This window comes from Bos taurus, chromosome 8 (genome assembly GCF_002263795.3).
Source record: "Bos taurus isolate L1 Dominette 01449 registration number 42190680 breed Hereford chromosome 8, ARS-UCD2.0, whole genome shotgun sequence".
Classification (NCBI taxonomy): Eukaryota; Metazoa; Chordata; class Mammalia; order Artiodactyla; family Bovidae; genus Bos; species Bos taurus.
This window is the reverse complement of record NC_037335.1, coordinates 98,423,070-98,447,116: the sequence shown is the minus strand read 5'-3', so window position 1 is coordinate 98,447,116 and position 24,047 is coordinate 98,423,070. Positions and strand designations below refer to the sequence as shown.

The window sequence follows — 24,047 nt, the reverse complement described above, 5'->3', positions numbered from 1 at the left end:
GGGGTCTCGAAGAGTTGGACACAACTGAACACATATACACACACATGTGTGTGGAGCATGAGGCATCAACATAGAGGCGGTGGAGAGTTTCAGGGTTGTCCTGATCAACTCACATTAGCCTTGTGGCCTCAGGAGAGCTATTTAACCCCAGGCTCTTCGTTTGTAAAACAGCAACTTACCTGTTCTTACACTTTCCAATGCTTTGTTGAAGATCAAAGAGAAAATGTAGCTGAGTGTTTTATAAATTGTAAGACACAATATAAATGTTCTGGTCAATATATAACACAATATGTGTTGTTCAGTTCAGTTGCTCATTCGTGTCCAACTCTTTGCGACCCCATGGACTGCAGCACGCCAGGCTTCCCTGTCCATCACCAACTCCCAGAGCTTGCTCAAACTCATGTCCATTGAGTTGGTGATGCCATCCAACCATCTCATCCTCTATCATCCCCTTCTCCTCCTGCCTTCAATCTTTCTTAGCATCAGGGTCTTTTCCAATGAGTCAGTTCTTCCCAGGTGGCCAAACTATTGGCGTTTCAGCTTTAGCATCAGTCCTACCAATGAACATTCAGGACTGATTTCCTTTAGGATTGACTGGTTGGATCTCCTTGCTATCCAAGGGACTCTCAAGAGTCTTCTCCAACACCACTGTTCAAAAGCATCAATTCTTTGGCACTCAGCTTTCTCTGTAGTTCACTCTCAAATCCATACCTGACCACTGGAAAAACCATAGCTTTGACTAGATGGACCTTTGTCAGCAAAGTAATGTCTCTGCTTTTTAATATGCTATCTAGGTTGGTCATAGCTTTTCTTTCAAGGAGCAAGTGTCTTTTAATTTCATGGCTGCAGTCACCATCTGCAGTAATTTTGGAGCCCCCAAAATAAAGTCTGTCACTGTTTCCATTGTTTCCCCATCTATTTACCATGAAGTGTTGTATATTTGTGCAAATATGTTTTAAAATATGTACAGAATATCTATTGCATGTATAAATCTTCATATTTATCTCATTTAATTTCATCAACGATCTGGCAATGTAGGAATTGTTATTCTGATTTTATAGAGAGGAGGAAGAGCAAGAGACTCATAGATATAAATAACACCCCTGGTGTAGAAGTATAAGTAGGTTTTGTTCCAGCAAAACTCTACTAACTGGCCATGGTTTTGCCCAACAGCACTGGATGTCAAGTTGTTTGGGTTTAAAGGTAAGCCCTTACTTTCACTTCTAAGACACACCAACAAATAAAATTCCTATAAGGGGAATTTTGGTCACATTATCTGAGTAATAGTCTGAATCCTTCACTTCATTTGCCAGTGTAGATGAAGCTAGGTGTAAGAGAAGAAAACACAAAAACAGCTGAGAATAAGAAAGCATCTGATTCCCAAATGATTTATTCCTAGCATGAATCCAGAAGAGAGGCCGCCTGGAGTAAGAACAAGCTAGGACTTGTGGCAAGTGTTAAATTCCTCTCAAAGCCCTTGTTTGATTATAAAAGTATTGATAGTTAAAAATGCATTAAGTGTCAAAAAGGTAATTCCAGCATCAGATTGCCACACAATGAAAACCAAGGTAGTGGAGAAGGAAGTTCTCACCTTTTTATGTGCTTCTGTTATAAATTAAATTCTAGAAATTAAACACAGAACATTTGTAGGAAAAACAAAGTCTAAGGGGGTCCAATTTCAAATAGATCAGAGAACTGAGACAATTATGTGTTAAAAAGCTGTCCACATATACAGCTGAAAATACCTTGGTCACTGGCATGCATTTTGGATTAAGACAGTTACTTTATTGACCAACTGTAAGTGTATAAATTGAGACCAAGTAATTCAAGGTCTTCTACCTTCCAGATGGAGTTGGAACAAGGGGTCAGCCTCAATGTTGGCCACCTGGCAACATTTTTCTAATGATCTAAGAATTTGGAGCTTTGCATGAGCTGACCACCATCCTTTCTCCTCTGAATGATGTGTTTCCATCCATTGTAATCTCTGGTTGTGTGTTCAGATTCCCAAGTAAATCAGATCCCTAAAGTTTTAACTCAGTGAATTGGCAGCAACTCACAGGATGAATTTTAAGTAATTGGGGAAGAGGAAGGTAAAGACATGAGGATATTTTTGCAGCTTGTTCCTTTTCCTTCTGAAACCAAGAGGCAACTTTCTACTCACTCAGGTCTTAGAATAAGTAGCCAGATTCAGTCCTAACTTGTGGATGTCTAAGACATGAAGAAGTTGGATGTGGAATTTTACCATTTTTGGCCTTATTTTCCTAAATTGATGAAATAGTAATAAGAAACATAATATGGAAAACAATTTTTGGAGGCAGTTTCAGGGGATCTTGGCATTGGGCCGGGTCACTGGGCATTGGGGTTTCTGGAGGGGCACCTACCAGAACAGTGTCTGCTCCTGTCTCCGATGGGTCTTTTCCCTCTGCTCTTTTTTCTACCCTCTTTTAGCTATCAAGGAAAACCTGGATTTTCTCACTGTCTCAGTTCCTTTGCCATGCTGTTTCTTAGCAATCAATTAGTAGTTTTCAATATTTAAAACTACTGAAAAATCAGATTAAATATAGGCCAAGTATTTCCCTATTGTTAAGTTAGATATGCTAATGTTGGTAATTGTTTGCATCTTTCACAACAGTGCAGCTTTTCTCAGTTTCAAGGCACCTTTGCACCTCACCTGTGGCATTTGATCCTTGTAAGCAGCCTAGAAAACAGCATGGGGGAGTGGGTGTTGAACAATATTCTCATTTTGTTGATGAGAAAAATGAGACTCCAAGAGACATTGGATTTAATTATGGTGCACAAAACACTATTTGGTGCATTGGCGGGGGGACATAGCTTTCCAAATGCAAAGCATAGTAAAAGCTAACATGGCAAGCGCTCACCATTCACTGAGCACCTGACTTCAATACAGTCAAGTGAGTGAGTGCCCACCTGGCCCAGGCTCTGTTCTAGCCCATGAGGGTGGGTGGGTGGGACATCTTGCTGCCAAGATGTTTGTGGTTTTGCGGGAGTAGGGTTGTCAGAATTAGCAAATAATGATAAGGATGCTCAGTTAAATTGAAATTTCAGTAAACAAGAAGTAAGTTTCCAGTATGAACATGCCCCATGCAATTTTATCTGGCAGTATTTTACATGGAGGGAGATAGACTAAAAGTTTGAAACTATTGTGACAATAGTGGGAACTCAGGAAGATTTCCAGGAATAAGAAACTGCTGTGTCTGAGGGCAGAAGAGGCCATAGAAAATGTAGTCAAAAGAGGCACAGTAGAGCTTAGGGAATGGAGTTATTTATTATTTTGGGCTCAGTTTCCTCATCTGTAAAATGAGGATGATAATAGCATATCTGTTATGGGGTTATTGTGAGGATAAGGTGAGTTGATATTTGTGAGGCACTTAGGATAGTACCTAGCACAGAATAAGCATTATGTACGTATCTGCTCCAGTGAGAGGTGACAATGAAATTAAATTTAGCAAGGAAAAGGTGAGGAAGAGGAAGGGGCTTTCCAGAGGAATGAGGCAGAAGGTGGAAGGAAAGAGAAGTGATATACTTTCCTAACAGTTGAATGGGGAAACCTGGAGCCTGGGAAGAGGTGAAAAGGAGCTGGTCTGGGGTAAAGGGACCAATTCCATTGGCACCTGAGTTTGGGGTACCCACTCCAGGTGGAGAGATGTGGCTGGAATCCAAGTATAGGCTCAGGAAAGAAAGCAGGGCCAGGGGTAGAGGCCTGGGAAGTTTCAGATTAGAGGAAAGCCAAGGGCATGAATGGGTTTCCCTCATAGCTTGATCGGTAAAGAATTTGCCTGCAAGGCAGGAATCCCAGGTTCGATTCCTGGGTTAGAAAGATCCCCTGGAGAAGGAAATGGCAACCCACTCCAGTATTCTTGCCTGAGAATCCCATGGATCTTGGCAGGCTACAGTCCATAGGGTCACAAGAGTCAGACATGGCTTAGCTACTAAACCACCACCACCAAGGGCATGAATGAAATCCCCCAAGGACTGAGTGAAAGTGAAGAAGAATACTAAAATCATTGCCAGTGTTCTACTTGCAACTCTAGCTATTCTTAGCACTAAATGTAGTTTACACTCAAAGCAGTTTTATGAAAACCGAGGCAACCATAGAGGTCCCCCAAAGTTACAGACCTGCATTTATGCAAGTGTGGACATGGGCTCTCTCTGAAATACAAGCTCTGTGAGAACTCAGAACACTGGAAATGGCGAGAGGAAAATTTACTTTTTAATTTGTATCCTTTAATGCCTTTCAATTTTTCCTCCAAGTAAATGCGCTATGCAGATGAAATTTATTTTTAAGAAAAGGAGAAAACACTAGAAACTTTGGCAACATAGTGTAAGAGCCTGAAAAAGGTGCTCTCATTGACATTTCATTCTTTCTTGACTCATCCTGTAGTGGGTTTTATGGAGATCTGTGTTTTTGGTCACTTTCACCCTTAAAAACCAAAGACTTAGCTTCAGCATGTGTCATGCCCTGGGTGTGTCCATAGAGTCTTAAAGAGAAAATACTGCTCTAACCATTACACACATTTTTCATTCCTCTGTTTGCTTCCTACCCTCGTCTCTCAAAGGTTAAAGCATCTGCCTCCAATGCGGGAGACCCGGGTTCGATCCCTGGGTCGGGAAGATTCCCAGGAGAAGGAAATGGTAACCCACTCCAGTACTCTTGCCTGGAGAACCCCATGGACGGAGAAGCCTGGTAGGCTACAGTTCACAGGGTCGCAAAGAGTCAGACACGACTGACCGACTTCACTTTCACTTTCTTTCCAGTCTCCCTGTAGACTTGATTGTGGGAACCAATAGTGAACACCGTGTTAAAATCCATTTGACACCTGTTTGAAACTGACCCAATGCATCAGCCCAGGTTTCTGGTCTCCAGAAGGTACACAGGGGTGAATCATTTTGAAGACCTTGGATTCTTCCATGTCTGGTAATGGACACATGAGAAACAGATGAGAAGGAAAGATTTGTCTTTCCCCTAAGGTTAATGCTGAAGTGTTCCCAACAAGAAATAGATCCCAACAAGAAATAGATAGGAAAAGGTCATGGACAGCTGGGGAACTGAAACAGAAATGATCTGCTCCAACTCCTTTTTAGATGAGAAAACAGGCTCTGGTTTGGGAAGCAGTTCGCCAAGGATACATCGCTGGTGAACAGAAGAGCTGGGACCATTGTGAGATTCCCAGGGTCTTGTCCTATATTCTCTCTTCACAGCATTGGAGCTTCTGGTGCAGCTGCGTGCAGCTCAGCCTATTGAAAGGTTGTTGTTGAATCACGCAAAGACACCAGGATTCTTGGCTCCCAGAGGAGAAGAATTCAATCCAGGGCCAGAGACGAGGCTTGATTGCTCAGAGCTTTTGTGTAATAAAGTTTTATTAAAGTATAAAGGAGATAGAGAAAGCTTCTGACATAGGCATCAGAAGAGGGCAGAAAGAGTAACCGCTTGCTAGTGTTAGCAATGAAATTATATACTCTCCAATGAATCCAAAGAATGTCTGGAGGTTGTAAAGACCTCACCAGACCTACTCCCATAATTTACATTTTAAGATAACAGAATTAGCCAGAAGGTTTAATCCAGAGACTGTCCTCAGGCAAGGATACATTATTGTTATATAATCCTAAGGAATGTAGAGAAGGAAAAAAAGTTTGTCCTTTCTTCCTCCTTGAGAATTCCAGACCTCTCTCTCCTTGGGGTCCCCTAGACTCCTTATCAACCTGCCTAGGAAATGACTCTCTCACTATCCAAAGTCTTTCACTACTTTTTAATCCTTAAAGAACCACTTAAAGAGGAACAGGCTTGTCTGCAGGTGCAAGTGGCCTGGCAGGAGCGCACTCTTTGCAGAAACAATGTGATTGTGCTCCCTCTATGGAGAGCAAGAATGAGTTACCCCCAGTAACAGCCAAGCCAGTTTCATAATACTGGGGGGAAAGACTCGACACATCAAAACCGTATCTTCAAAACACAATGGGTTGGTGCTCTAGCCTGAGTTCCCAGACACCCTCTTCAGGCCCCAGCTTTTCCATCACTGTTAGGGAGCTCACATGGCCAACTATATGTCACCAGGAGATGTGATGGCATTAAGGAGACTTCCCCTAACCAAGGCCAAATTTAGCAAATGGCAAAGGTTCACAGCCAGATCAAGAAAAATCCAAGCCTTCCTGTTGAAGATGGGTAAAGCAGGATGAAGGCCATGGCAGAAAATAATGGGTTGTTTTAGCAAAACACTCTTCTTCGATAGGATTTTTAGGTGGACATATGGCTGCTCAGTTGCAGACTGCATTTACCAGCCTCCTTTGCCGCTAAGTGTGATATGGCTGTGGGACTAAATGCATGCAGTGAGGTGTGCCTTTCCATACACATCAAACTGTTAACTGTGCTTACCTCACCGTTTTAGGCAGTGGGAGTAGAGAGGGATGGAAAGAGTGTTTACATTTTGTGGTTTATACATTTATGTGCTGTTTGAATTATTAAAAGCATGCTCTACTATTATACTTTGAAAATAGCTTTAAAATATACAAATATATTATATATATATATATAATATATATATACAAAAATATATAAAATATACAAATGCAGGGAGGCTACACGCGCCGTGAGCGGGGGCAGACCCAGTGTGGCTGGGGCACTGCGAGCGCATGCCAGTGTCATTTGTTTGCAGCATCCCTCCCTCCCTCCCCATAGCGCGACTGAACAAAGAGAAGAAATACAGCTCCACCCACCAGAACACCGACACAAGCTTCCCTAACCAGGAAACCTTGACAAGCCACCTCTACATACCCACACACAGCGAGGAAACGCCACAATAAAGAGAACTCCACAAACTGCCAGAATACAGAAAGGACTCCCAAACTCAGCAATTTAAACAAGATGAAGAGACAGAGGAAGACCCAGCAGATAAAGGAACAGGATAAATGCCCACCAAACCAAACAAAAGAGGAAGAGATAGGGAATCTACCTGATAAAGAATTCCAAATAATGATAGTGAAATTGATCCAAAATCTTGAAATTAAAATGGAATCACAGATAAATAGCCTGGAGACAAGGATTGAGAAGATGCAAGAAAGGTTTAACAAGGACCTAGAAGAAATAAAAAAGAATCAATACATAATGAATAATGCAATAAATGAAATTAAAAACACTCTGGAGCCAACAAATAGTAGAATAACAGAGGCAGAAGATAGGATTAGTGAATTAGAAGATAGAATGGTAGAAATAAATGAATCAGAGAGGATAAAAGAAAAACGAATTAAAAGAAATGAGGACAATCTCAGAGACCTCCAGGACAATATTAAATGCTACAACATTCGAATCATAGGGGTTCCAGAAGAAGAAGACAAAAAGAAAGACCATGAGAAAATACTTGAGGAGATAATAGTTGAAAACTTCCCTAAAATGGGGAAGGAAATAATCACCCAAGTCCAAGAAACCCAGAGTCCCAAACAGGATAAACCCAAGGAGAAACACCCCAAGACACATATTAATCAAATTAACAAAGATCAAACACAAAGAACAAATATTAAAAGCAGCAAGGGAAAAACAACAAATAACACACAAGGGAATTCCCATAAGGATAACAGCTGATCTTTCAATAGAAACTCTTCAAGCCAGGAGGGAATGGCAAGACATACTTAAAATGATGAAAGAAAATAACCTACAGCCCAGATTATTGTACCCAGCAAGGATCTCATTCAAGTATGAAGGAGAAATCAAAAGCTTTTCAGACAAGCAAAAGCTGAGAGAATTCTGCACCACCAAACCAGCTCTCCAACAAATACTAAAGGATATTCTCTAGACAGGAAACACAAAAATGGTGTATAAACTCGAACCTAAAACAATAAAGTAAATGGCAACGGGATCATACTTATCAGTAATTACCTTAAACGTAAATGGGTTGAATGCCCCAACCAAAAGACAAAGACTGGCTGAATGGATACAAAAACAAGACCCCTACATATGTTGTCTACAAGAGACCCACCTCAAAACAGGGGACACATACAGACTGAAAGTGAAGGGCTGGAAAAAGATTTTCCATGCAAATTGGGACCAAAAGAAAGCAGGAGTCACAATACTTGTATCAGATAAATTAGACTTTAAAACAAAGGCTGTGAAAAGAGACAAAGAAGGTCACTACATAATGATCAAAGGATCAATCCAAGAAGAAGATATAACAATTATAAATACATATCCACCCAACATGGGAGCACCGCAGTATGTAAGACAAATCCTAACAAGTATGAAAGGAGAAATTAACAATAACACAATAATAGTGCGAGACTTTAATACCCCACTCACACTTATGGATAGATCAACTAAACAGAAAATTAACAAGGAAAAAAAAAAAAAAAAACATGTATCTACATTTATGTGCTGTTTGAATTATTAAAAGCATGCTCTACTATTATACTTTGAAAATAGCTTTAAAATATACAAATGCTTTTCCTACTCCAAGATGATAATCTTCTAGAGCTTTTTATGGTGTTTTTAAAAAGATCTTATAGGATTATATCCAATTTTCCTCCCGTGTTAGACAATTGCCCCAACAGTTAAAGCTGCAATGATTTATCGATTTAGGGAAAACATATCTTTTATTAGAATGTTTCTTTCAGTCCTAAAACCAGCACCTTACCACAAATTCCCTCTCCAATATTAAGTCCCTAGGTAGAATATGAGAAACTTGATTTTTGTGTACTTGTTTTCCTTAGCTACTTTATTATCTATCTCTCAGCCTTTCTCTCTTAAGTCTCTGTTTAGGCATGTTTAATAGATAACATAGTAAGTAGTTTCATTTTTGAACTCTGGGTTTGCTAAGTACTTTATCAGGCTTCCCAGATGGCTGGCTCAGTGGCAGAAGAATCTGCCTGGCAAAAAGGAGATGACTGCAAACAGGAGACTCGAGTTTGATCCATGGGTTGGGAAGATCCCTTGGAGAAAGAAATGGCAACCCACTCCAATATTCTTGCCTGGAGAATCCCATGGACAGATGAGCCTGGTGGGCTACAGTCCATGAGATCGCAAAGAGTTGGACATGACTTAGTGATGAAACAGCAACAAGGACTTTACCCACCTTCATTTAGTTCTAGAACAGATGTTTGTTAGTCTGTTGGGGCTGCTGTAACAAAAATACCATAGACTGGGTAGCTTAAACAGCAAACATTTATTTCTCACAGTTCTAGAGGCTGTGAAGTCCAAGATCAAAGTGCTAGCAGATTTGGTGTCTGTTGAGAGCCTGTTTCCTGGATAGCCATCTTCTCGCTGTCTTCACATGGCAGAAGAGAGAGACAGGAAGCAAGCTTTCTCGTGACTCTTATGAGGGCTCTAATGCCATTCACAAAGGCTCCACGCTCATGACCTCATCTAATCCTAATCCCCTCCTAAAGGCTCCGTCACCTAACATGTTCACATTGTGGGACAGTCTCAATACAGGAATTCTGGGGGGACACAAACAGTCCATAACATATCTCTTTTGAGTATCCCTCCTTTTTATCTCTTTCTTGGTAGTCTACCTCACTACTGCCATCCAAACAAATCTAGTATTTTGGGTTCTACTAGATAAAAGTTACTTTTATATCTCTTTAGATATAGGCTATAGAAGATATAGATCTTCTGAATTCTGTCTCGAGTATTATCATACATTATTATTTCTACATTATGGAAAAGTATTTTTAAAAGGACACTAAAATTGGGTGACAAGCTGGTCTAACATTTCTAAGTTTTATTAAGCTTTTCAGATAAAATATACTGAATATCTGTCATGTTTTGAGTACTTAATACAGACTGGGCAATTCACAGATAGTATCTAATTTAATCTGCAGGATATTTCTAGGAGATGGTTATTTTGTTCTCATTTTCATGTGAAAAAATCAAGTCTTAAAAAGTAGGAAATGCCCAACTCCCAACCTCAAACAGCAAGTGGATTTAGACCACAGTTTCTTTCTACAAAGTTCCTATCCTTTCCTGCTTCTCACATCCCTTCTACATCTTGAGAAGAAATAAAATCTATTTTGAATCAAATGAAAGGGCTGGGAGTGGACGTCTCTGAGTATAATTTATTTTTGACTTAGACCTATGTAAATGTTTTAGTTTTAATACACAGAAAGTAAAGCTAATCCTAAAATTGAGAATGAATTGACACCAATTTGGTTATATACCCATATAGAGATAAGAATTATTTCAAGTGACTTTGGAACATGCTCTTCTGGTTTATCTTCTTGGTGGGTATATTCTAAGGAAAAAAAAAATTGCAAATAACTTGAAACTTCACTCAATTTTATTATTAGGTATAATGCTTGTACTATAAAGTTTAAAATTACATTTATATATATATTAGGATAGAACAAATAACATTAATGTTACTAAGATCCAAAGTTTTCATTGTGAGAGAAATGAGATACAAAGTAAAAACCTGGTGTTAAATTTGAATTGTACGTATTAATATGAACTCATGGTTAATTTTTTTTCTTTTTCTGTTCATTGAAAGGACCTAAAAACAATGCTATCTCAGAAGCAATGTAAACTGAGAATCTATCCCTCATTCTTGAGAGAGAGTTTTGCTGCCAGTTCAGCAAAACCTCATCATCTGGGTGGGAAAGGACTGAGTGCCCTGGGCTAGGACTGTTTCAGGGAAGGAACTAATTCAGTGCTTAATTTAGCAGTCAGGGCTCTTAGAGCTGTTTGCCAGGAGGTCGGTCTCCCCATACATGGCCTTATTCGTCACTCTCACAGTATCTTTTGTAAAGACTGCATTGCTCACTAACGCTTTTATGTGAAAGTGGACTCTCGTGAGTGAATGTGGAGTTGTGTCTTGTGTCTGGCCTGGGAGGTAGGAAGCTGAACCTAAGAACAGAGGAAATCCTGAGAAGGCAAATCTCTGGGAATTAGTGAAAATTCCTGGAAGAACTTCAGGTTTTCAAAGGCTATATAATTGGCAAGATTAAAGCTCAGGTGACCAAGGAGGTAACGGACAACGCAATTAGTGTTGTAAGAGGAATAAATAGAAAATAATGCTACAGTGTATCTATGATATGGAAAGATGGAAGGATCTAGAAGACCCAGGGAAGGCTGGAGGGAGCTATCAGGCTGGCTGCTGTGAAGAGGAACTGTGAGTTCACCTTCCTCGTTAAGGGTCCTCTCCCACCCTCAAGAACACTGTCGCTATTCCACGGCTCCTCAGCTGTCTGAGGTTGAGGTGCACTTCAGATAAACTCTGCTTTCAAATGCATCTCAGTTGAGTCTTGGGGTTCTAGTTCTGTTTCATACTTTCTGTATAGCATGGGATCCATTTTTCCATTCCTCTACCGTTTAGAGAAATAAAGTTTAATAACATATAGGAAAACAGACACATTAATTTGACAAAGGAATCCTAGGGCCAGCGACCAGCAGAGATTAACCTTTTTCTCCTTTTGCAAATCAATTATGTTGGGAGAGAGACACCTAAGATGGAGACTCTCGGGGAAGATTAGAATATGGGGAACAGGGGAGGGCTTGAAGCTCACAGACCTTCTGGGGGTTGGCAGAGGGATCCATGGTAGAATCCTGATTACAGTGAGTCACTGGCCGTGGACTGGACTATTGAGTTCAGGATTCCTGTAGGAGGACAGGGTCCTTCAACTTTGGTTCACCTGTTTTGTTCCATCTGAGGCGTCCCTGGGCCAGGGCTTCCCTTTGTGTTAGGGCTGCTACGGAGAGCAATCCTCTGAGCCTTTTGAAAGCCTTGAATCAGAGGCTGAGCCTCTGTGAGCAGGGGCAAGTCCCATGTGAAGGAATATACATGCACCTGCAGTTCTGGAAATTAGTGCCCTTCATCTGCAAAGGACAAGGACTGAAAAAAATCAATTGAACATGACATACAGAAAACCCTTCATGAAGTTTTCAAAGGAAAACTAGAAAATATTTTTATCCACTTTAACTAGCAGAGATGGATCACAGAGCTTTAGTAACTTAATATGGAAAATCAGATTATCCATGAATAAATGAATGTATGTCTATGGCTTGCCTAGGGAGAAGAAAGTGAAAATTCAGTCCTAGTCACTCCTCTAGCCTCTCAACTTTAGTGCAGAGTCAAAGAGGAACAAAGGTGTAGCGTTAAAAGGTAAGGTTTTGTCTAGTCAACTCTGGGCTACCTAGAGCTGTTACTCTCACCTTCCCATGAAGGCCCAGGTCCACAATCTCTGAGCATGTCAGTTCCTAGAGCAAGTCTCTATTAGGAAGCAGAGTGAAAGAATGATGGAGCTGGACCATGAGTCTTGCCCACTGGTGGTGGTGTGAGATACACTGGAACCTCTATTGATTTAGGAGGCAGAGCTCCTCGATCCTGATTTTGGACAAGCTATTTAACTTCCCCAAAATTCAAGTTCCTCCTCAGAGGTAATTCCTGGCCTCCATACCTCACAGGGTTGTTGTGAGGATCACATGAGATAACGTCTGTGAAAGCCCTCACTATTACTGTCATGGACAATTTTACTAAATTTGGTGTTTTCAAAGTCTTAGTCTCCGAAACGTCTCTGCCACAAAGGATCATTCCACTCAGCCTCCTAAAATAACACTTTGTTCTTCTCTTCACCACAAGTAACCCAGGTTTTTGGATTCTCAGACTAGAGAGGCTGACTGAAAAGAATCTACTGAAGCACAGAATAAGGTTTCCTGGTGAACAGATTAGTCTCCCCTTTTTCCTGTATCCCTCTCCCTAGGATGACTCCTGCAGTCCAGAGCTCAGTGAAGCCTGGGGTTGATATTGGAGGGGAAACCTACAGAGAAGGGAATGTAAAAGAAAGCCTTGGTGTGAGGAATCAGACAAGCAGTGTGAAGTCTTGGATGTGGGGGAATGGAGTGTGTTTCTGGTTCGGTGAGGCCCCCATCCCAGCTTTCTAGATTTTAGCTTGTCGTCTGCAGCCACTTGGACAAGCTGTCTGCTACAGGCAGTTTGTGACAACCATTTTTATCAAGATCCCCACTGTGAGTAGGGAGGCGAGGCCAAGGAAGCTGACATTCTACTGTTTTGGGAGCCTATGGGAGATGATGCGGCCTCAGAGTCCTGGGCTTCCCATCATTCCTCTGAGCAAGGTCAGCTCAGTCTCTACCTTCAGCCTCTCAGTGAGCCTCAGAAAACCTGCAACCAGGCCCGAGTCTCAGCCCATGTACCTCTGGTTTCTACCTTCTGACTGGATTCCACAGAGGCCCAAGTTCCAGACCATTTACAGACTCGATGGCACTAGCTCCTACTTCTATGGGGCCTCGCCAGAGGCATAGTTACCTCTCTTTTTCGTTTTTGACTGAGTACCCTATGGGGCCCATCTTCCCCCATGGAACTCTTCACTGTCTCATTTCCTCTTACTGTCTTCTCTGTTTTCTTTTTTTCCCTCTTTTGCTGCACTATGTGGTTTGCGGCTCTTAGTTCCCCAAACACAGGTTGAATCCCAGCCCTTGGCAGTGAAAGTGTGGCGTCCCAACCACTCAACCGTCAACGAATTCCTTGTTTTATGTTTTCTCAAAGTACCCCCTTATCATGCCTTTCATCCTCCATCACTGACTTTTGTGAAAATTTGCTTGGAATAGCTAAATTTTCACAAAAGTTTTTGGGAGAATTGTTTTATTTAGGGCTGAAACCTTCCTTTCTATGTATGACATAACAGGGGGTTTTAAAATTCTGGTTGTTTGGCCTCTTACTTTTCATCCCCTGCCCACCTCCTGGTTGAGTCTTACCCACCAAGGAAGGAAATGAGTGGATTAATTCCAAGAAATTGATAGCAAAGGAAGCTGGGTGGCACCTGAATAAAATTGAGTACAAACCCAGTAGACAGGGTAATTGCGTACTGTTGCCAAACCATGAGCAAACTGCAGCCCAGCACTGGATTCACACCAAGGAGTGAGCAATTGGGGAAAAAAACAAAGAGAACAGTATTAAGGATAAAGACCTTCAAAGTATCATAGTTCATAGATAAGAAGTGTCAACAATTTAAACCTTAACTTGGCAGAGAGGAAAGCTCAAAGAAAAAGAGCAAAAGGCAATTTGCGGCTCTGGTGATCTTGTCTGGTGGGTCTCTGGGAGGCGACACTTCCTGCAGTTATCTGCTTTGGGATGATTCCTCCGATTCCTCTGAGGTTTTAGGACAGACTTTCAAGTACTTGTATCATGTGTCTGTTGACTTGGAATTACTTTTGTGTTAGTTGTTAACAGTACCTGGTAAGCTCCTCACTGAAGTTCAACCACAGTTTTCCTCTGATATCTGATCTAGTAACTTAAAAAAAAAAAAAGAAATTTGTGTTATTATTCAAGAGAATGACAGGAGGACAGAGAGTTATCAGGATACTTTGGTAAATCAAAAGGAAACTCTTATATAGGCACAAAATAACTTGCTCATTTTATGGAAAGAAAACCCTACTATTACTCTTCGTGTGTATATTACAATTTGCGATCAAAGATTTATAAGCCTTTTTGTGAATAAATCTATTAACATGGAATATAACCTTGAATTTTCGTTTTTGTCATTTATAGAATTAAAGCATATTAAATGCTTCGTATGTATATTTAGACATACGTAAATATATAATACACATACAATTTCAGTTTTTAAGATATTCTTTATCTCAGCACATTAAAACAAGTGTGTATATTACACTGAATTATCATTTAATAAATAATTCCTTAATAAACCATTGTCATAAACATATTCTCATTTTCTAGAATTATTATACTAAATACAGTTTTTATAATTTTATTGATTACCGCCTTTAGCCAAAGTAACCAATTTTTGTTTTCTTCAGACACAGGGAAAACTAAACTGCTAGACTAAATTTTTATGGGCACACATTTGAGATTACCTTTTACATTTTCAGAAGACAGAACGAACACATCAACCAAACGCACTTACACACCCTATTAATCTATAGCCCTATATAACACATATGAATATGGATAAATTAAGACCACATGTATATGGGTTTTTTTTTAGCTTTAGAAACTATTCAGCTATTCAAATATTATATATCAAGTAACTCAACATTTTCTAAAGTCTTAACTTTTTAATTATTTGGAAGTTACAATTTTAGCTAAAAAATTAAGTCCTCATGATTTGTAGTATTTTAAGAATTTTATAAAATCGAAACCATTTATAAGACATCTATGATTTCACTTAAAAACAATTTTATATTTTATAATCTTAAAATGTTTCAACAATGATTCTTTGCTTGTCCCATAAAACCAATACATAAAATTTAAAAACTTTAAGTCTTAAAGTTTTAATACTAGTTATATATACTACAATATTGTCTTAGCATTAATTTTATATAATAAACCCAGAGCAATATAGATATAGGATTGTCTCTAATCAATATGATTGAAAGTGAAAGGTCATTCAGTCCTGTCCGACTCTTTGTGACCCCATGGACTATACATTCCATGGAATTCTCCAGGCTAGAATACTGGAGTGGGTTCAGTTCAGTTCAGTCACTCAGTTGTGTCTGACTCTTTGCAACCCCATGAATTGCAGCATGCCAGGCCTCCCTGTCCATCACCAACACCCAGAGTTCACTCAAACTCATGTCCATCGAGTCCGTGATGCCATCCAACCATCTCATCCTCTGTTGTCCCCTTCTCCTCTTGCCCCCAATCCCTCCCAGCATCAGAGTCTTTTCCAATGAGTTAACTCTTCGCATGAGGTGGTCAAAGTACTGGAGTTTCAGCTTTAGCATCATTCCTTCCAAAGAAATCCCAGGGCTGATCTCCTTCAGAATGGACTGGTTGGATCTCCTTGCAGTCCAAGGGACTCTCAAGAGTCTTCTCCAATACCACAGTTAAAAAGCATCAATTCTTCGGCTCTCAGCCTTCTTCACAGTCTGACTCTCACACCACCTTTATGGCAGAAAGTAAAGAGGAACTAAAAAGCCTCTTGATGAAAGTGAAAGAGGAGAGTGAAAAAGTTGGCTTAAAGTTCAACATCTAGAAAACTAAGATATGGCATCTGGTCCCATCATTTCATGGAAAATAGATGGGGAAACAGTGGAAACAGTGTCAGACTTTATTTTTTGGGGCTCCAAAATCACTGCAGATGGTGATTGCAGCCATGAAATTAAAAGACGCTTACTCCTTGGAAGAAAAGTTATGACCAACCTAGATAGCATATTCAAAAGCAGAGACATTACTTTGCCAACAAAGGTCCGTCTAGTCAAGGCTATGGTTTTTCCAGTAGCCATGTATGGATGTAGTCTTTCCCTTCTCCAGGGGATCTTCCCAACCAAGGGATTGAGCCCAAGTCTCCCACATTGCAGGTGGATTCCTTATCAGCTGAGCCACAAGGGAAGCCCAAGAATATTGGAGTGGGTAACCTATCTCTTCTCCAGTGGATCTTCCTGACCCAGGAATCAAACCAGGGTCTCCTGCATTGCAGGCAGATTCTTTACCAACTGAGCTATCAGGAAAGCACAATCAATATGATTAACTCATTTCAATTTGTCCCAATTGATTTATCAGAAATATTACAGGATATTTTTTAAATGTACTTTATAAATTTTGTATTCATGAGACAAAATTTAAATAGCCTTAAAATCTAAAAATAAGCTCTTAAATTGAAGGAGATCATTCCTTATAGCTATAGGAATTAAGTCCATTCTTTAAATACATTTGTCTATATTATATAATGCAAGACAAATTACCGACATTTTTCTTGCTTCTTAGACAATTATTATTATTTAGTATGCAAAATAGTGACAATGTTTTTTTTTTTTTCTGAGCAATTAATCTTTAAAATTGTCCCCAGTGAGGTGAAAAGAGGAGGATAGAACACTAACAAAAAAAAGTGAGAGAGAGGGTAGCTTTAGACAAATATGAAATTATCACTAAGAGGTTATCTTTCTGTAAGGAGGAGGAGAAAGTTTAGAGGCAGGAAAACCTTTTTCATATATATAAAGACACAAAAAATAAAGTCATTATAGCTGCTTTAAACAGTTACTCAAGTCCTTGACAGTGTTATCAAGCCATATAATAAAAAACTAGTGCTTATTAATCCCTAAAGAATGGAAATAGAGAGGAAATCTCTACATTAATCACAGTGATCTCTCTTAGACCAGTTATACAATCTCATGAGAGTTTCTTTTCCCTTTATGCCTCAAGCATTTCTCAAATGAACATTCTTGTTCATGTCAAAGATCCCCCAGTGGTCACATAATTTTAATTTATTCTCAGTGAATTATGCCAGGAAGTAGCACAAGCTTGTTAGCAGACAAGCCCATGAGAGATTGCTTGACTGTTGATCAAAGGTAAAACATCACTTGTGCTGAGTCCTCAACCCTAAGGTTAAGCTGCCTCTCCTTGCTGACCTGAATAATCAGCAGTTACCTGGCTCTCAGGAAGTGTGGACAGCTCTTTCCTAAAACCAAGTTCTCATACCCAGAGAAGACAGGAAATTTCTCATAGACAAATAGAAGACAGTAGATAAATTTCTAGACTTCCTGGAATGTGAAGTCAAGTGGACCTTAGGGAAGCATCACTATGAACAAAGCTAGTGGAGGCACTGAAATTCCAGTTGAGCTCTTTCAAATCCTAAAAGATGATGCTGTGGAAGTGCTGCACTCAATATGCCAGCAAATTTGGAAAACTCAGCAGTGGCCACAGGACTGGAAAAGGTCAGTTTTCATCCCAATCCCAAAGAAAGGCAAGGCCAAAGAATGTTCAAACTACCACACAATTGCACTCATCTCACACGCTAGCAAAGTAATGCTCAAAATTCTCCAAGCTAGGCTTCAACAGTACTTGAACCATGAACTTCCAGATGTTCAAGCTGGATTTGAACATCCAGCTCAGAGGAACCAGAGTTCAAATTGCTAACATCCGTTGGATCATCAAAAAAGCAATAGAGTTCCAGAAAAACATCTACTTCTGCTTTATTGACTATGCCAAAGCCTTTGACTTTGTGGATCACAACAAGTTGTGGAAAATTCTTAAAGAGATAGGAATACCAGACCATCTGACCTGCCTCTTGAGAAATCTGTATGCAGGTCAGGAAGTAATAGTTAGAACCAGACATGGGAACAACTGACTGGTTCCAAATTGGGAAAGGAGTATGTCAAGGCTGCATATCGTCACCCTGCTTATTTAACTTACATGCAGAGAACATCATGCTAAATACTGGGCTGGATGAAGCATAAGCTGGAATCAAGATTTCTGGGAGAAATATCAATAACCTCAGATATGCAGATGACACCACTCTTATGGCAGAAAGCAAAGAGGAACTGAAGAGCCTCTTGATGAAAGTGAAAGAGGAGAGTGAAAAACTTGACTTAAAACTCAACATTCAAAAAACTAAGATTATGGCATCTGGTCCCAACACTTCATGGTGAATAGATGAGGAAACAATGGAGACAGAGACTATTTTCTTTGGCTCCAACATCACTGCAGATGGTGACTGCAGCCATGAAATTAAAAGATGCTTGCCCCTTGGAAGAAAAGCTATGACCAACTCAGACAGCATATTAGAAAGCAGAGCCATTACTTTGCCAACAAAGGTCAAAGCTATGGTTTTTCCAGTGGTCATGTATAGATGTGAGAGTTGGCCTATAAAGAAAGCTGAGAGCCAAAGAATTGATGCTTTTGAACTGTGGTGTTGGAGAAGACTCTTGAGAGTCTCTTGGACTGCAAGAAGATCCAACCAGTCAATTCTAAAAGAAATCGGTCCTGAATATTCATTGGAAGGACTGATGCTAAAGCTGAAACTCCAGTAGTTTGGCCACCTGATGCGAAGAGCTGACTCATTGGAAAAGACCCTGATGCTGGGAAAGATTGAAGGTGGGAGGGGAAGGGGATGACAGAGGATGAGATGGTTGGATGGCATCACCGACTCCATGGACAGGAGTTTGAGCAAAGTCCGGGAGTTGGTGATGGACAGGGAAGCCTGGTGTGCTGCAGTCCACGGAGTCACAAAGAGTCGGACATGATTGCGTTACTGAATTGAGATAAACACCAGTCAGGACAGGGTGTTAAAAACCCAATTTCACCAGGAGACACTAGTTTGATAGGAAACCAAAAAATTCCAGGGGGTATATAAACTGATATTGAAGGATCAAAGGGACAACCAGAATCTAAATTCAGTGTAAAGCCACACAATCAAGGACAGACAAACCTTGAATGGCTTGAGACTTGAGAAGTCTCAGATGTACACATTATTACTGTCATGGAGGCCAATCCTTTGTAGGGAGGGATCCGAGCAAATATTCAGAGACCCTCCAAATTTCCTAATCAGGACACCTGGAGCAATGTGGTAGTCTGACAAAATCAGGGTTATTGGCTCATTGCAATGGAGGTCACACATTGGAGGAACCATGGGGTGTGTCACCAAGAATGGGAAAAAGTTATATGATTTGGGGAAGGGTGGCAAAAAGTGAAATTTATATGAAATAGTATTTTGACATGCTAAAGCAAAGCAGGGCTTTGTGTAAAGTGGCAACATCATGTCTGAATGGCAAAGTGGACAGTAGGTCTCTTTTCCTTAGACACTACAAATTAAGATAGATATATAATGTTATATCCCAAACACCCTTATGTGAATCTGGGTTGAAAATCAAGGCAGGTGCTGTGTGTCAGTGTGAATTAGATCCTTCAGGAAAGGATGCTTTGCTCTTACTGAAATGATTTCAAAAGCAAAGTTTCCAATGAACTACGATTTTAGAAAACAAGGTTTCTCAGTTACAAAGTAATAGTTCTGCTACCGAGTGTCATTAGGACACTTTATAGCTGGCCTGTTTCCTTGGGAGAAACAGAATTTTTTGCTAATTTTACAGCTGGCTTTATCTGCCATCTGTGTCTGTTTTCCCAGCTTGATGACTGGCATGGCAGATTTTCACTTTTTTCAGGTCAAACTAATTTTCACTTTTTCAGCATGTAACCCAGTCTCTTGTAATAATGGCTTGTGGAACTTGCCGGAAAGAAGCCGTGGTGGCATGAGACCTTTTCTGGAAGTGATTAATCTCTTTCCTTCTTTCATGTTTCTCACTTCCTAGCATGCACTACATAATTGTAGGGCCCCAGTGTAGCCTGGGATTGCTCCTGAAGGAGGAACCAATAGAGAATGGAATGAGAAAGCAAGTCTTGGGGTGAGGTACAAAGGAGTATAATGAAGTCTCAGATGTGAGGAAATGGGAAGGGGATGGGTAGCCTGCTTCAGGTACCCTTATTCTTGCCAGACCCTCTTGTTCTGACTCTGCTCCTGGCTGCAGCTCATAGTCTTTTGCAGTTTTGGTAACTTCTGGGTCAAGTTGTGTGCAGGGAGGGTTGGGAAAGCATCACTGTGGTGTCTGACCTGCTTAGGGGAATCCTGGGAAAGATTCTGCTCCCTGTGTGTCCCCTTCTGTTCCAACAGATACTCTACTTGAGCTTTCTTAAACTCTGGCCTCCACCCTTTCACCAGTATTTTCAGATCAATTACCACCCACCCTATGTCACTTCCCTTCTGGCATATTTATCAGCCTTTCTTCCCAGGACCCTACAGAGTCTCATCTTCCCGTTACTCCCAATCTTGTATCTGACTCTGCTCCTGCACAATCTGTTTTCTTCTCATTGTGCCCTGCTCTTCACAATTGGTCCCATTCCTTCATCATTCCTTTCACTGGCCTCCTCTCTGCCACCAGAGGCTCTGTCATCAGCTCCCACTCACCTTTTTTCCCACTCCCATTATGGCCTTCTCCCCCTGTTCAGTAGTCCTCCTTGCCTCGATCTCTCCTAGTATTTCATTTATCCTTATTCTGCCCCCTTACCAGCTTTCTCATCTTTTCCACCAAGGTCCTCTCTGCCTCCACTCTGCCCTCCCAGATCCCCGTATTAAATCTTAACCCTGCAGATAGATCCCTTTCTGCCTCCAGAGCTACAATCTTAAGGGACCATCTTTCACCCCCATCATTTATCTTTTCTTCTTTGCCCTAGAACACCTCAGACACTAGACCTTCTTCTCTAATCAGATCCCTCCTCTTGCAAGAGATCTCACCCTTTTTTCAGAATCTCAATCTCCCATCTTTCACAACATCCCATGAACTCCACGAATCCCACTGATTCACTTGCCTTGTCACCCCACCATCACGTACAGTCTCTACCCACCATTGCCAGATTCTAATACTCTCACTTTGCCTTGATTTAAATCCTACTGAACACTGTCCCAGAGAGCTCATCTTCTGAAAATCTCCTTTGTCTGACTTCTCTTGCAAAACACTTATGCACTGACTGCTCAAAACTGTGTCCATTTCAACCTTCTCCTGGGGGGCTGCTGTTAAGGGCTTGCTTTTCCCTACCTTCTCACACTGATTTCCAGCAGGAGGAGCTTTTTCCTTTCAGCCATCGGGTCCTGTCTCTGAAGAGAGCCTGTGACCAGACATGTGGAAGCAAGCAGCCACTCTTTCCTTAGCTATGCTGTCCAGAAGTTCCTAGGGATATATCACAAAGAGTGTAGATTTCCAGATTTGTGAGGACAAAGAAGGGATCATTCTAAAACAAACGAGGGCATACTACTAACTCAATTCTTCTGCAACTTTTTAGTATCACTTGCTGTTGAGCACTACTCCATAGCCCTTCAACCCTTCTAGAGATGTGAAGGCCCACTACAGTAACTGCATAGTCCATAGGAGTCTCCAAATTCCAAAATCTTGGGAACTTCTGCAGCAGAAATGTAGCTAGCTCTTCAGAGGTCCCCCCTCTTTACACAGCGAGTCCCTGCTGGAGACCCTTCTATTCTTTGATAGCAGTCCCTCACCAGCCTCTTTCTGTGCTTATTCAATTGCTAATGTCCTCCTCTCCCAGTTCAAAAGCAGTTAACTGATCTTTTACTCTTCCTCAGCCCCAGACCTTGCCCTCACATTAAATCCTAGCCCCAGTCCTTGGGGGAAAGTTCTAGAGGGAAGGAGCTCACCAAAGAAGGATGGTATAAGTTGAGTTTCCACTTTAGGAATATGACAATGGAGATGAATTTATGTAGCCTTTCGAAGATTATAGTACAGAGAGATAGTCAAGGCCAAGGAATTCCCAAGCTCTGGAGCAGCCTAGGTCTCAGTCCAAGCCCTGGGTTCCTAAGTTTCAGGCCCCAAGGAAAAGCAAAAAAAAAAAAAAAGAATTTAGCTCCAAAGGATGAGAGGAACTTAAGGAGAACCAAAGATTAAATGCATCAAGGAGAGGAGGCAGGAATAGGGATCTTCCAAGCCAGGCACCCTCCCAGATTTAGCTGACACCCTAGTGAACAAAACCCCTGATTTTTGCCCCAGATGTAATAGACTTCAACAAAAAGTCACTTGGAAAAAATGGATGAATTGTTTCAGTGGCTTTGTCCCAGGACATGAGGCTAAGGGCAAGAAGGTCACTTGAGAAAAACTACAACTGTGCACTGTCCAAATCCAGTTGAAACCAGAGGGGTCTTTGGGTAAAATTAGTCTAGTCCTTGTTCCAAACATTGGGGACACACGAATAAGAAAAACAAAAGCTCCCTCCCCTTGTGGGGCTTACAGTGTTGTCCTCGAGTCAGCTTCTTTTCAATCTACTCAAAAAACGGTATCAAACCTCTTTCATTTTTCTCAAGCTCCTGCCCTTCCCACACCCTCAACAGATTGGCTGTTTGGCCCACTTCTGAAAGGAACCATAAAGCCTCCGGATGGGAACTTTTCATCCCCAAATCTTCAATAACGGTTGCATCCCACCCTGCCTTCCTTTTTCCTTACTGCTCTGTAAAGCCGGGTCTTTCTGGGAGGCCTTCCTTGACCCTCCCAAGACGGGATTAGCAACCTCACGTTCTCCATCACAACTCTCTTTGTTATCTTGGGCTACTATCTAGGTCCCCTAAGTAGCAGGACCTTCTCTATCTTCCTCAATACTGGCCTGGAGTACCGCAGGTAGCTAACGGTCAGTTAGTAACCGTTTAGAGGAATTAACCCGCAAGCGTTTGGCGGAACCTCCGGGCTAAAGGCTCTTCCCAGGATGCTTTGCGCCCGCCCCCACATCCAGCTGGGCCTGACCCTTGGGGTCGGGGCCACGTCCAGGGCAGGGGTCAAGGCCTGGGGGCGGGGCCTGCATTGCTGCAGATCCAGCTTTTGTAGGTAGCGACTGCCTCTCAGGATCCTAGGTCTCAAAGCCAGAGCTCGGTATTCTGCTCACAAAAGAGACTGTGACAGGGCTTTCTGGCAGTCTGAGAGACTTTTCCACCTCCCCTCCTGCGGCGCTCCACCAAGTATCGCTTCACCTCAGTCTGTTGGGGCCTTGGTTCAGGCTGCGGCCTACCAAGGCTTTGAAGGGCCCCAGAGGCCCTGAGCACGGGACCCGCCCTCTCTGCCTGAACTTCAGCATCTTCATCGCCATCACTGTAATGCTGACTGCAGTCTAGTGAGCGCTAGGTGAGTCCTTGGGTTTCTGACCCAGATGTCAACCCGCCCACAGGCCTGGCACAGGACGCTACACTGACTTAGTGAGGTGGCAAGGGGAATGGAAGGAACCGTGAGCCTTTGTTGAGCACCAGGGCCCAAGGCTGGTGTAAAAGCTCTGCTGTGGTTGCCACCTGTCCCAGCAGGACCAGTATCCACACCGTGTGGGGTGTCGGCAGCCCTCTGGGACTTGTTTTATGAGGAGCTGCCGGCAGGGCCCTGGTGCCCCCAGCCAGGCCAGGAGGAGGGGCTGGTGAGGCCCCGAGGGGAAAGGCTCGTGACGGGAAAGGGCAGCTTGACAGTGGAGAGGAGACTACACCTGAGGACCCTCTGCACAGGGAGGCGGGCTTCGCCCCTGAGGCCTCCGGCCGTCGCTGTGGGCCGAGGGCACGATTCCGCGGGAACTCTGGCGTGATGGTGGTCGACACTAGAGATGTAAGGAAATACCATGGTTCTTCTTTTTGGGGACAGGTTGTCTTCCTCTTGGCATAAATATTATATAGCGAATTTGCAAGATACAGAATAGTATTGGTGGATGGCAGGACCCCGTGGGCTCCTAAACTCAAAACACCTGATACTAACATTTTGATGTATTTTTCCCAGTTTCGCTGTGCCTGTTTTCAGTGTTTAAATTATATATGTGTATACACACACACACACA

The 24,047-nt window shown here is 41.8% G+C and overlaps 1 long non-coding RNA gene across 3 annotated transcripts; it reads right to left on the bottom strand.

The window, feature by feature from the left end:
• Positions 1-9,145: 9,145 nt before the first annotated feature.
• LOC112447837 (uncharacterized) lies at positions 9,146-22,964 on the bottom strand. 3 transcript variants are annotated; one of them, XR_009495677.1, is made up of 5 exons: positions 22,691-22,963; positions 21,892-22,048; positions 21,278-21,409; positions 11,507-14,244; positions 9,146-10,232 (listed from the first exon to the last, which is right to left on the bottom strand). It is a non-coding gene; the product is annotated as an uncharacterized lncRNA (long non-coding RNA). The 3 variants fall into 3 exon arrangements; XR_003036111.2 differs by lacking the exon at positions 9,146-10,232 and having other exon boundaries at positions 10,260-14,244; positions 22,691-22,964; XR_009495678.1 differs by lacking the exons at positions 9,146-10,232; positions 21,892-22,048 and having other exon boundaries at positions 10,260-14,244; positions 22,691-22,962.
• Between the last annotated feature and the right edge of the window lie 1,083 nt (positions 22,965-24,047).